At 46.6% G+C, this 14799-nt stretch overlaps 1 pseudogene; it reads left to right on the top strand.

Annotated features, from left to right (window-relative positions):
* The first annotated feature begins 5638 nt into the window (after window positions 1-5638).
* LOC147244355 (WD repeat-containing protein 19 pseudogene) lies at window positions 5639-10579 on the top strand (annotated as a pseudogene).
* The last annotated feature ends 4220 nt before the right edge of the window (window positions 10580-14799 follow it).

Raw genomic sequence — 14799 nt, 5'->3', positions numbered from 1 at the left:
ACTGTCTCCTCACAGCAAGAAGGTTCTGGGTTTGAGTCCCGGCTCCATCACGGGATCTTTCTGTGTGAGTCTCCATGTTCTCCCTGTTCCTGCGTGGGTTCTCTCTGGTACTCCAGATTCCTCCCACAGTCCAAAGACATCAAGAGGGGACGAGGCTGATTGATACTCTAAATTGACTGTAGGTGTGACTGTGAGAGTGAATGGTTGTCTGTCTCTATGTGTTGGCCCTGTGATGGACTGGTGACCTGTCCAGGGGGAACCCCGCCTCTCACCTGTAGCTGCTGGGATAGGCTCCACCCCCCTCCTGTGACAGGTTAAGAAGTAGAAAATCAATGGATTTATGATGTAGCCTTTATTGATTAATATGATAAAATGAAATATTGCAAACAAACCAACTCCAGGGAGAGAGAGAGAGAGAGAGAGAGAGAGAGAGAATGGCAATTTTTTGTTGTGTTAGAATGTAAACCACATTAAACCAGCAGTTGTTTCACCTCACTGAAGCACTTTCCAGCCTCAGCAGTCCAGCTGAACTCTGTGTCAGTGCGCACGCAAGCACGCAGTGGCTCCACCACAGGAGCATAATTGGGTATGAATTTGCTGTACCAGGAAATCATCCCAAGGAATGAACGTAAGGCAGCTGCATCATTTGGTGGAGGTGCTTGTTTGATTGCTTGGACGTGTTCTTTGTCCGGCTCGATCCCCTTTGCAGTCACTAAATGTCCCACAGATCCACCAGAGCTCCAACCGCTGCCTGAATCGCCCCCCCCCCACCCCCACCCCCCTTTTATTCCCTACTATTACACCAGCCTGCGCTCCCCTTCCATGAACCAGTCTACCATCCAGTCCCCCATCAAGCTGGCTTGCTCTCCCTGCCTCCCCTTCCATGAACCAGTCTACCATCCAGTCCCCCATCAAGCTGGCTTGCTCTCCCTGCCTCCCCTTCCATGAACCAGTCTACCATCCAGTCCCCCATCAAGCTGGCTTGCTCTCCCTGCCTCCCCTTCCATGAACCAGTCTACCATCCAGTCCCCCATCAAGCTGGCTTGCTCTCCCTGCCTCCCCTTCCATGAACCAGTCTACCATCCAGTCCCCCATCAAGCTGGCTTGCTCTCCCTACCTCCTCTTCCAGAAGCTTCCTTCTTCAACTGTTATTAACATTTCCATGTTTCCCACATTTTGTATTGTAAACTGTTTTCTTCTCTGTAACAACATCTACTGCACGTCTGTCCGTCCTGGGTGAGGGATCCTCCTCTGTTGCTCACCCTGAGGTTTTCTCAGATTTTTCCCTGTTCAAAGGGTTTTCTATGGAGTTCTTCCTCAGTCGATGTGAGGGTCTGAGGGCAGAGGATGTTGTTATGATGCCATGTGAAGCCCTTTGAGACAAACTGGTGGTGGAAACGGGCTCTACAAATAAAATGGCCTTGCCTTGCCAAGAAGCGCAGGCTGGGCTGTCTGAACTGACACTTCTTTTCATTCAGGCGCAGGCCTACTTTCCTCTGGCGCTGCAACACTGTATCCAGTGCACCATCATGCTCAGCCTGATGTCAGTTTCACAGTCTTTCTTGCAGTTCCAGTACGAATGTCCATGGTACAATGGAGCTTGGCTGGCGAATCAGACTGTTGCAGTAAAAGCAGCGTGTATTCCGGAACTTCCACTTGCTGTACTTCATGCGTCTGTGCAGACCTACACACACGTGCAAAATGTCCCTTTTTCTTGCCATCTTTGCACACGACTTTAATTGCGGGGCAATCGGGTGCATTTGCTAGATGTTTATCAGATCCACAGCGAAAACATGCACAGGAAGTAGTTGGAGTGGAGGTGGAGTGGCTCGTGGAGTGAACTGATCTTGCATTTTTCTTATGCGGCTGCCTGCTTTTCCCTCTGCTTTGAGCTTGGACAGCCTGAACTTGTAAGCTAGGATGACTAGCCATAGCCTTTGCTTGTTCTTCAGCAGACTCCACTTGACTAGCAAGGGTAATAGCATCCTTCAGTGCCAACTTTGTTTTTAGCAGCCATCTTTCCTTTATGTGTGGATTTGCACAATGTTTCACAAGTTGATCTCGAATCATGTCATCAGCATTTGGGAATTCACATGTAGCAGCTAACTGTCGTAATGCAGCAACGTATTGTATTACAGATTCATCCGGTAGCTGAGCTCGCTTTCTGAAGGTGTGTCGTTCCACTACCTTTGAAGTAATCATGCAGAGCCATCAGTGCAGATGCTAACGTAGCTCCTGTATCAGGCAAAGTGTAAAAAATCCGTTGGCCCTCGGTGCCCAGGCAGTGAAGTAGAAGAGCTCTTTGCCTTGCCTCGGTCCATTTCTGTCCCTCCACATCGATGACCAGGTAGTAGTAGTTAAACATCATCTCCCATGTCTTGAATGGGATGGCGGGCTCCCCCGGCTCGGGAAGAAAAAAACTCGGTGGAGGCGTTGCAGTCACCATTGTAAAATATGCAGAAATAGTCAGTGTAGGAATTTTTCAACAAGTCATCATTAATCAATCAGAAGGACCCACAGAGTCTATATTGCGCTGTTCAAAATCTTGGGAGGACACCTTCTAGTTAGTTCAAAAGAATTTATTCAGATTAATTAGACCCGAACTCTTGCATGGGGTGCATTAAGTGTCCACATATGTGGACGCCAGGTCCCAGGAGGTTAACAGGAAAGAACACAGAGCTCTGGAGATCGTCTCCCTATCCTGGAGTCAGCATACGCAGATGCGTCGTCCCTGGCGTTGGGGCAAGAAGTCCGCAACGATCTCACTCTCTCTCCAGTTTTATGTGTTACAAGGAGGTGCTTATGTGATCGCTTCTGCGTGCAAGTGTGTATTTTTGATCTTCGTGTTATTTTGCAGATTATTCTGTCTGCCCGCGTGCCAGCACCATCTGTTGCCATTGTAGACTTCTTGTTGCAGCTGTGAAGACAAAAACCTCTCTTTCCCTGATTCATGACCTTGCTCTTATCTACGTCTGTCTCCCACTACTTCATGCTACTGTAGCAATTCTGTGGACTCTGTTCTGACCTAATTAGCTTGAGGAAGTGATGCTAGCATGAGCTACACTCCTGCTATTCCCTGTTGTGACCTTTTCACCTGTCCACTCAGATACAGTCTGGTCTGTGCTTCACTGCCTTGTGTTTCCTGCGCTCCAGTTTAAGCAAATTTATGTATCAATTTAACTACAGTTTAAGCAAATATATATGTATGGATTAATCTACAGTTTAAGCAAATATATGCATGGATAAATTTATCTACATTTCCCCCTGTTGAGCACTACTAAGTGCTCACTTTTTCAGCTGCATAAATTGACAGCTGATCGTCCAATTGTGGGGTCTCGTCAGTGTCCTCATCTACCCAGATGAGCTCAGGTCCATCCTCATCCAGGAGAGGAGCTGAGGTTTCAGTGGTGGACAACATCTGGTATGCTGGAGGAGGCCCATTCTGCATCATATGCAAATAATCTGTTGTAAACTGGTATGATTTCTTTCTTATTGTGAAAAAAATTCTACCTGGGTTCTCTCTGGTACTCCGGCTTCCTCCCACAGTCTAAAGACATCAAGAGGGGACGAGGTTAATCCAGACTCTAAATTGAATGTAGGTGTGACTGTAAGTGTCAAGAGCTGGGAAGTTTTTGGTCGGTCACTGGGCAACACGGACTTTCAACTCCCTCCACGGGGTTTCTATTGGATTGAGGTCTGGAGACTGGCTGGGACACTCTAGAACCTTGAGATGCTTTTTGTGTAGCCACTCCTGTTGAGAATTTATTTGAGGAGAAACATGTGAGAAGTATTTGGTTAAAAAAGATCAATGTACATTTAATTTAAATATTGTGTTTGAAGTAAGAAGTAAAGAAGAGAAATAGAAGCTCATTTCTAAGTAAATGTCTGTGTTGTGGGCTGCACGGTGGTGCAGTGATCAGCACTGTGGCCTAACAGCAAGAAGGTTCCGGGTTTGAGTCCCGGCTCCATCACGGGATCTTTCTGTGTGGAGTCTGCATGTTCTCCCCTTGCCTGCGTGGGTTCTCTCTGGTACTCCGGCCTCCTCCCACCACCCAAAGACATCAAGAGGGGACGAGGCTGATTGATACTCTAAATTGACCGTAGGTATGAATGTGAGTGTGAATGGTTGTATGTCTCTGTATGTTGGCCCTGCGATGGACTGGCGACCTGTTCAGGGTGAACCCTGCCTCTCGCCCGTAGACGCTGGGATAGGCTCCACCACCCGTGACCCTTACTAGGAAGGAATAAGCGGAAGACAATGGATGGATGGATGGATGACTTCTTAACAAAATTTTTCAGCTCAGCATGAATGCTTCGCTTTGTCTATTAATCAATGAATTACATTTCTATGAGGATGTCATGTTTTATTTTTTGATTGAAATCACATTCACAGCTCAACAGAACAAAGTAGCACGTCAAAATTGTTTGGTCCATTTGGATCTTATTGTGCTCTGTTGGATGCACAGAGATTCCACTGGGTTTTCTCCATCATGTTCCAGAAGGGTTTTAGTGTGTTTTGCATTGGTTTCTATTGTCGTCTATGGAAGTGATGGCAGAGACAAGGAGAGCAGGTAGGACTTGATTGAATTAGAGATGTTTAATACCTAAAGAAACACAAAAAAGCTCACGCAGTAATAAAACACAACAGACTCAAAATACCACTGGGAAAAAACAGGCTACACAACTGGGGAGGTGATGTGACAAGAAACAGGTGGGGAACACAAAGGCAGGGAAGGAGCTGATAGGACCAGAGACTCTAGGAGGACCGTGACTGACCAGGACTGATGTCAAAAAAGACACATCTGTTTCTTTGTCCATTGTAAAAGACTGCAGTGCAAGCAAAAACTGCATTACATTATTGCATGTACTGCACTTTTATTAAAACAATGTATTTTTATGAGTTAAACAAGCTCATGCATAGGTTTACATACGTATGACCAAGCTTAAGAGCCCCGAAACTACAGCCCAGACAGTCACCTTATGTAGTATAAACTCACATCATACATGTTACAAATTGCACAGCTGGGTCTCTTAACATAGAAGGTACTAGCAGCAATGTGGAGCTGGCCGTCCACGTCAAGCAGGAACATCAGTGAGAATGGCGTGTGAATGAAAGCAGGAACACTGCTGGTAGGGCCATGGGAGACTGATGGCCATTACCCAGGCTCCCATAGTGAGCCGACCCACAACCTGGGTTAGCGTAGCTGCTAATCCCCCAGTAGCTCCCGAGCAGCCGTGAAAGCAGGCCGGCTGGGTGACTGCATGCATCGCTGGTGTCCTGATGATGTGCAGTGCCACGTTTTAGGGGGTTGGGTCAGAGATGAGAGAGCTTTGAAGATGACAGTCTGGGATAAGAGTACTTTTGAAATGAGAGACTGATGTGATTTAACTGTTATCCTCTATGAAATCCTCAGATCATCACAGATTTTGTCATTAGGGGCTCTGAGACCACAGACACATTGGCTGTGACATCACAATGACAGAAATGCCCCTGTAGACCAAAGATAGTGATGTAGTTGCGATGTCAGTGATGTCACTGAAATGATCAGTGAAACTACTTCAACACTGAACACCACGCTCACTAATATATGAAAGAAATCATACCAGTTTACAACAGATTATTTTTTTTACTGCAGCTGATAATCAAGCCCTCCGGTTCAGTCCAACAGCCATGAAGAGACGAAGCAATTTAAAGTCAAGTGAGAGAAATACTCAGCCAGTAAATTCAGCTAAGAAACTGAAGAACACCGAGGACTTTGGGGCAACGTCCATCAGTTGCACGAACTCAAAATACACAGCTGTACTGTTAAAGGGAAAAGTGCAGCTGCGCCAGGAAGAGACAAAGGGGGTGAAGTCGTTTCCAGCTGATAAAAGCCAGGGTCGGATTCTTTGCCATGCCCTCACCACTGACTTCTTCCACTATGGCACTGATTCAGGTCATGTGGTATGCGTTTCGTTGAAGGATGGGAAGACCGTGAGCAGCTTCACCCACACAGTGGGTGTGAGGGAAGTCTTCCCTGCTCAACGTGGGAAACACTTGGTCTTCACTGATGAAAAGAAGAGCGGCTACCTGCTCTCCACCTCAACAGAATCCGACTCCTGCTTAGAGCTTCCTGATTTCTCTCCCACCATCACTGGTGCGCTTTGGGACAGCTGGCACCCTGAAAGAGGAGTGTTTGCAGCATATGACCATGAAAAGGTCTACGTGTACGCTCTGCATAAACTCACTATTTATGGATCGTGGGTGTCCTTGGTGGGGAGTGAGTGCCTCCACCCTTCAAAGAAGCCCATGTCGTTGGAGAATGGTGTCCTGACTTGTCAGCTGGCGAGTGGCCAGACCAGCAAGCTGACTCTCAGCACACACTCCTATCTGAAGCAGGCAGGAAGCTCATCGTCAAAGCTAAGCAAGCAACTCACACGGGCAGTGATGCTCAACAGGCTTGATGAAGGCTTGGATCTGGTCAGGACCCACACCAAGGAAAGACTCCTGAAAAAATTAGGCAAAGCCTGTCTGATCCACATGGAGGTTGAGCTGGCCATTCAGGTTTACCAATTGAGCCAAAATGTCAGCATGGTCAGCTCACTGGAGGCCATCAGGGGTATAAAGGAGAACAAATTACTAGCCGGCCATTTGGCCATGTTCCTGGGTGAATACAACCTGGCCCAGGACCACTACTTATCCTCCAGCTGTCCAGTTGCTGCCCTGGAAATGAGGAGAGACCTGTCACACTGGGAAAAGGCTCTGAAGTTAGCCAAGGACTTAGCAGAAGACCAGATTCCCTACATTTCCAAGGAATATGCTGCTCATTTGGAGCAAACTGGTGACTTTCTGAAGGCTCTGGCTCACTACAAAAATGGTCTGACCCATAATAATCAAGAGCATAATGAGGCCTGCCAAGCCGGAGTAGCCAGGATGTTAATTACGGTGGGTGACATCAGAGGAGGAGTCGCCAAGGCAATTCAACACCCGAGCAGAGTCCTCAAGCAGGAATGTGGAGCTCTTTTAGAGAGCGTGAGACAGTTGTCCCAAGCTGCTCAGCTCTATGAAATGGGCCAGGATTATGATCAGGCTGCATTGGTCTACATGCAATGCAAGGACTGGGCAAAGGTGGGAGAGCTGCTCCCACATGTCTCCTCTCTCAAGACCCACCAGCGATACGCCAAGGCCATGGAAGCCAATGGCAAGTACAAGGTGGCAGCGCAAGCCTACAAACGCACTGAAGACTGGGATAATTTGACACGTATCCTGCTGGACCACCTGAACAATCCCGAAGCTGCAGTTCACGTTGTCAGACAGACCAAGAGCAAAGAGGGAGCAAAGATGGTTGCCAGAGTTTTTCTCCTGCTGAAGAACTATGATTCAGCAATCCGGATTCTGGTTCTGTGTCAGTGCAATGATGAAGCTTTCAAACTGGCACAGCAGCACAGACAAGTGGAGGTCTTCGCAGAAATCATCGGTGCTGAAGCTACCCAGGACGATTACGGAAATATTGCTCAATACTTTGAGGCCGAGAAGAATCACCTGCAGGCTGGCTACTACTTTCATCTGGGTGAGCAGTACAGAGGAGCCCTGGAGAACCTCTTGATGTGTGACTCTACTGAGGACGGCTTGGCTGTTGACATGGCCATTGAGGTGGTATGTCAGGCTAAGGACATCTGTCTGACCGATCAGCTGATAGACTACCTGACCGGCAAGACTGACAGTAAACCCAAGGATCCTGTCCATCTGTTCCGTCTGTACATGGCACTACAGCGGCACACAGAGGCTGCTCACGTCGCCAACAGCATTGCCAGGGAACAGCTGTGTTCAGGGAACTACCGTGTTTCCCATGATTTGCTGTTCAAAATGTACAGAGAGCTGCTGGACCATAAGACGGACATTTCAACTGAAATGTCAACCAACCTGATGCTGCTGCACTCCTACCTCCTGGCCAAAATCCATATCAAAAGAGGAGACCACCTTAAAGCAGCACATTTACTCACTCGCGTTAGCGAAAACATCCGTATGTTTCCTGCTCATGTTGTGCCCATTCTGACATCTGCAGTCATTGAATGTCAGCGAGCTGGGCTGAGGAACTCAGCCTTCAACCACGCTGTCACGCTAATGAGGCCAGACAACCGAAAGCAGATACAGCAAAAATACAGGAGGAAGATTGAGGATATTGTACGACATCCACACAAGTCAGAAGTGGTGGATGACATGACTCCATGTCCTGTCTGTGGCTCCCTGCTCCCACAGAACGAACTCTTGTGCACCTCCTGCAAGAGCAACCTGCCCTACTGCATTGCTACAGGGCAGCATATGCTGAGAGAGGACTGGTCTGTGTGTCCTCATTGTGACTTTCCAGCTCTTCACTCCCAGTTTCTCCTTTTGCTGAAGACGGAGAAAGCATGCCCGATGTGTTGTCAGACCCTTGGTGCAGATGAGGTGAAGAAGATCTCGGACTGCTCCAAGTATCTGGCGACTGTGAACCTGAATCGCAGAACAACGGCGTCCCCCTGAGAATGTAGACTTACCAGCACTTTAGGAGGCACTCCTGTTTAAGACCTTATAAACATGGTCTAGGGGATCTGCTGAAGTTCAAAAGGAGCATCTTAATGGGGTAGAATTGGCTTGGCATGGTTGGTGGTTCCAGATGGTGTGGATGAGTGAGTACACCATCATCTGTATCTGTATGTGTGTCTGTACCACCACCATAATGATCCCAGTCTGTACCCGCACTCAGAGGGGGCAGGGTTTAATTGAGAAGTGGGTGTGGGTCAACATGGAGGAGTTTATTTGATGAATTGGACTTCATTCATCTGGGATTGCTGTCAGAAACATTACATTCTGTATCACTCACTGTCCTGAGCATTAAAGTGTTGAAAATTAAATGAAAACAAAATCAACTGAGAGAATGTGTTTGTGCAGGTGCATGCATAGGACAGAAATAAAAACGGGTTTCTGTATTTTTTTATCCAAATTTACTGCCTTATTTCTTTATTCTATTATTCCTTCTCATTTACTGGTTTTATAGTGTATATCATTGTTACGTCACGTAATTTTGTGCTTTAGTAACAACAAGTTCATGTTACTGCCAACAAAGCCACAGGTACTGAACTGAATGGTCTTAACAAGAGCAAATGTCCAGTGAGCAGCAGTTCTCTTTGCTGATGGTTTCATTATTTCTGGAAGGAAAGCCCTCTCTTTTTGTTCATCTACCTTGGAGGAATTGGGGAAACTTTGGAATTACAAGTTGCAGCGACGATCATTTAGTTTGGCTTTGGTGCTTTGAAGGTAAAAGATTGGAAGCCAGTTACTGTTTTTGTAGCAATGTGTATCTTCTTCCTCTACCCAGAAGTCACTCAAGTGTCAGAGGGACGTTGCCAGAGGCCGCCTGCACGTGGCGTCGTGAGGAGACTGGAGCACCCTGAGGGCTGCCCAGCAGGGCTCCAAGTCTCATCTCTTGACTGCTGGATAAGCTGTGAATCCAAATACTGGACACTGAAAATAAGAACAGTCATTACTCTCTGTGTCTTTATACTGTGTTGGTATCTTTTTTTCTTTTTTTTTGCATTCCAAAATTGGTCTCTTCTCATTGTTTGGATATTACCCAAGTCTTCATAAAGCTAAAAGAAAACCCTCAACAGTGTAAACAAATGCCCCTCTGATCAATCTTGGTGTCATAATTAACAGCAGTTTGCTATCTGGTAGTTTGCATGAAGTCAAAATAACATAATTCAGTGACACGGGTATCATAATGTTGTGTCCCACTCGATGTAACAAAGTGGCGACTCCTTTGCCCTCACTTTAATTTGCCAAGTTGGTTCAATTCTGTCAGTGTTTAGGTTAGCTTCCTTAGCTCCTCGCTAAGCTAACCTTTACTAACTTTTCTGCATTTCTGTGCCTGTGTGACTGACCGGTGCGTTTTCATGCTGAACGCAGAGGCAATAAAGTCTGGTCTGAAGCTGAAGAGAGTGTTGGTCCATGATTCACACAACACAATGCACAAGGGGATCCCTGGAAATTTAACAACAGTTACAGAGGCACTATAGGGTTTCCACAAGGCCAAAAAAATCCTATGCCTTCAATAATTATTACTCACGCACAAAAAAAAGTTGTTGCAATAATGAATGAAAAGTAGAACACAAGCTGCTGCAAACTGTGCACGGCCTCTGGATGGCCTTGTGCCGTCGCAAAATGAAGAGAATGAAGAGACAGTTACTTATTTCATCTAGAAGAACTACATCCAAATTTACGTACCAGTTTGAATCAAAGTGATGCCTTCAACCACCATGTTACTGATGTCCTCCTGTGGGACAGTCTCAAAGAATGATTTTACACAGCTTTGTTTATGGTACCTTTTTGTTTTAAAAAGATGTCTGACCTGCACTGAAATCCCACTCATTGACACCATGGAGCCAAAAATAATGCTGTTACTGTTTCACCTCACAGTATGAAAGGAGAATGGGCTCCCTTTACTCCTGCTATCAGGCTCTGTCCAACCCAGTCCAGGCCCTGCTTTCAATATCATCAGTCCTCCTGATGAACTGAGAGCCAGGTCAGGCCAAGGATTCACTCATTAAATATTAGGAGTCAACTCCCCTTGGAGGGACCTGCTTTTTTCAGTAAAGCAAGTTTTGGAAGGCTAGTGAATGGCAGAACTGGCTACTTTTTGATTTGTAAAAATTGTTGTAAATGCTGACTGTCCCTGCCATGCTAATGTTAGCTTGGTGTTGCGCAGGCTACCCACTCACCTTTCATCTGGAGAGCTGCTGCATGCAGCACAGAGCAACGGGGAGGAGCATGTCTGTTTAGCTGCTCTGGTGCTATTTTTCTGTTGTTCAGCAGTGAGGGTGTTTAAATCGATGAAAATGAAATGAAGTGAGCTATGGTGCAATGTTCTGAACATGTGCATACTGAGTAGATGGTGTTTGAAGTTCTATTTTATTTGGTAATATGCAAATTGAAGGAATTCATTTTAATTTCAACTGTGAGTTAAAAGTAACTTGGAGGTTAATTTTTGGTGCAGTCTCTCTTGCACGAGTAGGCCTACGGTAGTAACAGAGAGGGAGGCCTTTCACTTCTGTTTTTTATATGCTAAGCTAAGCTACCTAGCTGCTAGCTACAGATGATACAGATATGAGAGTAGCATGATAACAAAGCATCTAATTGTCTCCAATTCTCTTGACACACGTTCCTAAGTCAGTATTTGACATGTTTTCCTTCCAGCTCTGTCACGCGGAGGTCCTGGCAGTTCGCTCTCTCAGAGGTGTGTGGAAGTCGCTGGAAAGACCTGTGGCTCGTCCCTCTGAGACGCAGACAGACGCTCCAAGCCAGACGCGACTACTTCACCATTGTATAGTTGTGATTAAAAAAAATATGAAAATAAACATTTACCAGGGTTTCATTTCATTATTTTCTTTATGTGAATACAAAATGTCTTCAGGTGCTCTCATTTATTTTTCAGAAAAACATTGTTTACTACCATATAATTTGATGTTGTGGGATTTTCTGTTTTTGTGTTGCCTGATCAAAATGTCATCAGTATTTTTATTATTGCTCATCAAGTCATCAACAAGGCCCCAGGACAGGAAGACCAAGAGTCTCCTCTGCTGCTGAGGATGAGTTCACCTGAGTCAGCAGCCTCAGGAATCACAAGCTAACAGCTCCTCAGACCAGAGCCCAGATAAAAGCCTCCCAGAGTTCTAGTAGCAGACACGTCTCCACACCAACCGTTCAGAGGAGACGGCGCCAATCAGACCTTTGTAATCAAACAGCTGCTAAGAAACCACTGCTCAGGAAAAGCAACAGGCAGAGGAGATTTGTTTGGGCCAAGATACTCAAGGAAGGGACATCAGACCAGAGGACACCTGGGCTTTGCTCTGATGAGTCCACATTTGAGATCTTTGGTTCCACCTGCCGTGTCTTTGTGCGATGCAGAAAAGGTGAACGGATGGTCTCTACATGCATGGTTCCCACCGTGAAGCATGGAGGAGGAGGTGTGATGGTGCGTGTGTGTGTGGGGGGGTTATTCAAAACTGAAGGCACACTGACCAACATGGCTACCACAGAGTCCTGCAGCGACAGGACATCCCATCTGGTTTGGGTTTAGTTGAACCATCATTGATTCATCAACGGGACAACGACCTCAAACACACCTCCAGGCTGTGTGAGGGCTACTTGACATGACCTTGACACATGACCTGGCCTCCATAGTCACCTGACCTGAACCCAGTCTAGATGGTTGGAGATGAGACTGCAGAGTGAAGGCCAGAGGGCCAACAAGTGCTCAGCATCCCTGGGAGCTCCTTCAAGACTGTTGGAGGTGACGACCTCATGAAGCTCATGGAGAGAAGGCCAAGAAGCAATCAAAGCAGATGGTGCCCATTTAGAAGAACTAGAATATAAAACATTGAGTTATTTAACACTTGTTTACTACAAACTGGAGGAAGTTAGTATTTGATCCCCCGCAGATTTTGAAAGCTTGCACACTGACCAGGAAATGAACAGTCTGACTCTTATTGAGGTCATTTCTCTTCCTCCAAACATGACAATCGCCCTGTCCCCTTAGAAGAGAGACACCCCTAAAGCCTAGTGTTTCCCCCTCCGTGCTTGACGGTGGTGATGGTGTTCTTGAGGTCATTTCTCTTCCTCCAAACATGACAATTTGAGGCCAAGGAGCTCTATTTTGGTCTCATCTGACCACAGCGCCCTCTCCCAGTCAGTCTGAGTCATTGACGTGTTCTCTGGCAAGCTTCAGACGGGCCTGTATGTGTGCCTTCTTGAACAGAGGGACGTTGCACTGCAGGCTTTTAACCCTTTGCGTCTTCGTGTGTTTCCACTGGTTTTCTTGGTGACTGTGGTTCCAGCAGCCTTGAGATCATCAACAAGCTCCTCCCGTGTAGCTCCAGGCTGATCTCCTTCCTTTCTGATGATCATTGATAGCCCATAAGGTGGTATCTTGCCTGGAGCCCAAGGCCGAGGGCGACTGCATGCTGTGCTTCTTCCACTTCCTCATATTTGCACCAACAATGTCAGCTTCTCAACCAGCTTTTCACTCATGGTTTTGTAGTCCATTCCAAACTCGTACAGGTCAGTCATTTTGTTTCTGACAAAATTTTTAGACAGCTCTTTGGTCTTGCCCATGGGGGTTGTTCAATGGGAGCCAGTATTCTTCATGCTTGGTAGGGGATCAAACACTTGTTTCCCTCAACGAAATGCAAATGAATTGATATCCTTCATTTTTGAAATTTTTTGGATTTTGTCTTTGATGTTCTATCTCTCACTGTTAAAATAAAGCTACCATAAAAATCCTAGACTGTTCATCTCTTTGTCAGTGAGCAAACATTCAAAATTAGCAGTGGATCAAACACTTGTTTCCTCCACTTAAATTCCATATGTGTTCATAGTTTTGATGCCTTCAGTTAGAATCTACAATGAAAGAATCATGAAAATAAATAAAAAACATTAAACGAGGAGGTGTGTCCAAAATTTTGTTGTGTATATTTAGCTTAAAGATAAAGGCTACTGAGGCAGCACGGTGGTGCAGTGGTCAGCACTGTCGCCTCACAGCAAGAAGGTTCTGGGTTCGAGTCCCGGCTTCATCACTGGATCTTTCTGTGTGAGTCTCCATGTTCTCCCTGTTCCTGTGTGGGTTCTCTCTGGTGCTCCAGCTTCCTCCCACAGTCAAAAGACATCAAGAGGGGATGAGGTTAATCCAGGCATTAAATTGACCGTAGGCGTGGCTGTGAGTGTGAAGAGCTGGGATGTTTTTGGGCGGTCGCTGGGCAACACAGACTTTCAACTCCCTCCACAGATTTTCTAATGGATTGAGGTTTGGAGACTGGCTAGGACCCTCCAGAACCTTGAAATGCTTTTTGCAGTTCCACTCCTTTGTTGCGGATCAGTCTGTCATGGTTTGCAGTTCACTACTGAGTTCTCCCTTTCTTCCTGAATGCACCACCACTCACTCATTCACTCCCTCAGTCAACCTCCTTTGCCAATCATCCTCAATCACCTGCTCCTGACTATATTGGTCTCCATTTCCCTTTGCTCTCTGCCAGATTGTGACACATTCATGCCAAATTCTCCAGTGACATCTCTCGCACTGACTTCCTGGCTTCAACCCTGCCTGCTCCGAACATTCCCCTTTGCCTCAGCCCTGGTAACCATGTCTGCCCTTGAGAACTGCAAGTCTGCCTCTGTTTCCCCCCCCCCCCGACTTTTTTTTGCCAGTCTGTTTTAGCCAGTTGTGCTTCTTTGGAGGACATCGTCAGTTACTTGTTAAGCCTGAACAAAAGACATTTATTTATTCAACTCTTGTTTCAAGTGTGTTGCATTTTGGTCCATACCCCCCAGGTACAATCTGGCCACACATGGACCCAGCACGCACTTCTCCTGCCCAAAAGTGTTTTGAACGCATTGAAGGAGTCTTCCAGTAACATGAGTCCCTCATGGCATCTGCCTCAGCTGAGGCCAAACCTTTCTCTTGATGAAGCCATCGCTCTTGCCATCAACATCGACCTTCGTGTCCAGGCTCACAAGAGAGAGAAGCAACACCCCAACCCAGCTCATGTATCAGCCCATGCATCAAGAAGCTCTGCCCCCAACTGGGCCCGTTCCACGGCCACCCCTGAGCCCTTAACCAACAGTCCTGAACCCATGCAGTTGGGCCGCACCAGTCTGTCCCCAGAGGAATGAGAGCAACGCCGTGAGTCAAATCTCTGTCTGTACTGTGGTCGACTGGGCCACTTCACCTCTTATTGTCCATTAAAAGGGATGGCTCATCAGTAGTGGGGGAGTTACTGGTGAGCCCA

Source organism: Aulostomus chinensis, chromosome 19, assembly GCF_037954235.1.
Source record: "Aulostomus chinensis isolate RoL2024-O1b breed Wild chromosome 19, RoL_Achi_v1.0, whole genome shotgun sequence".
NCBI lineage: Eukaryota > Metazoa > Chordata > Actinopteri > Syngnathiformes > Aulostomidae > Aulostomus > Aulostomus chinensis.
Note: the sequence above shows the minus strand (reverse complement) of the source record. Positions and strands in the feature narration are given on the sequence as shown.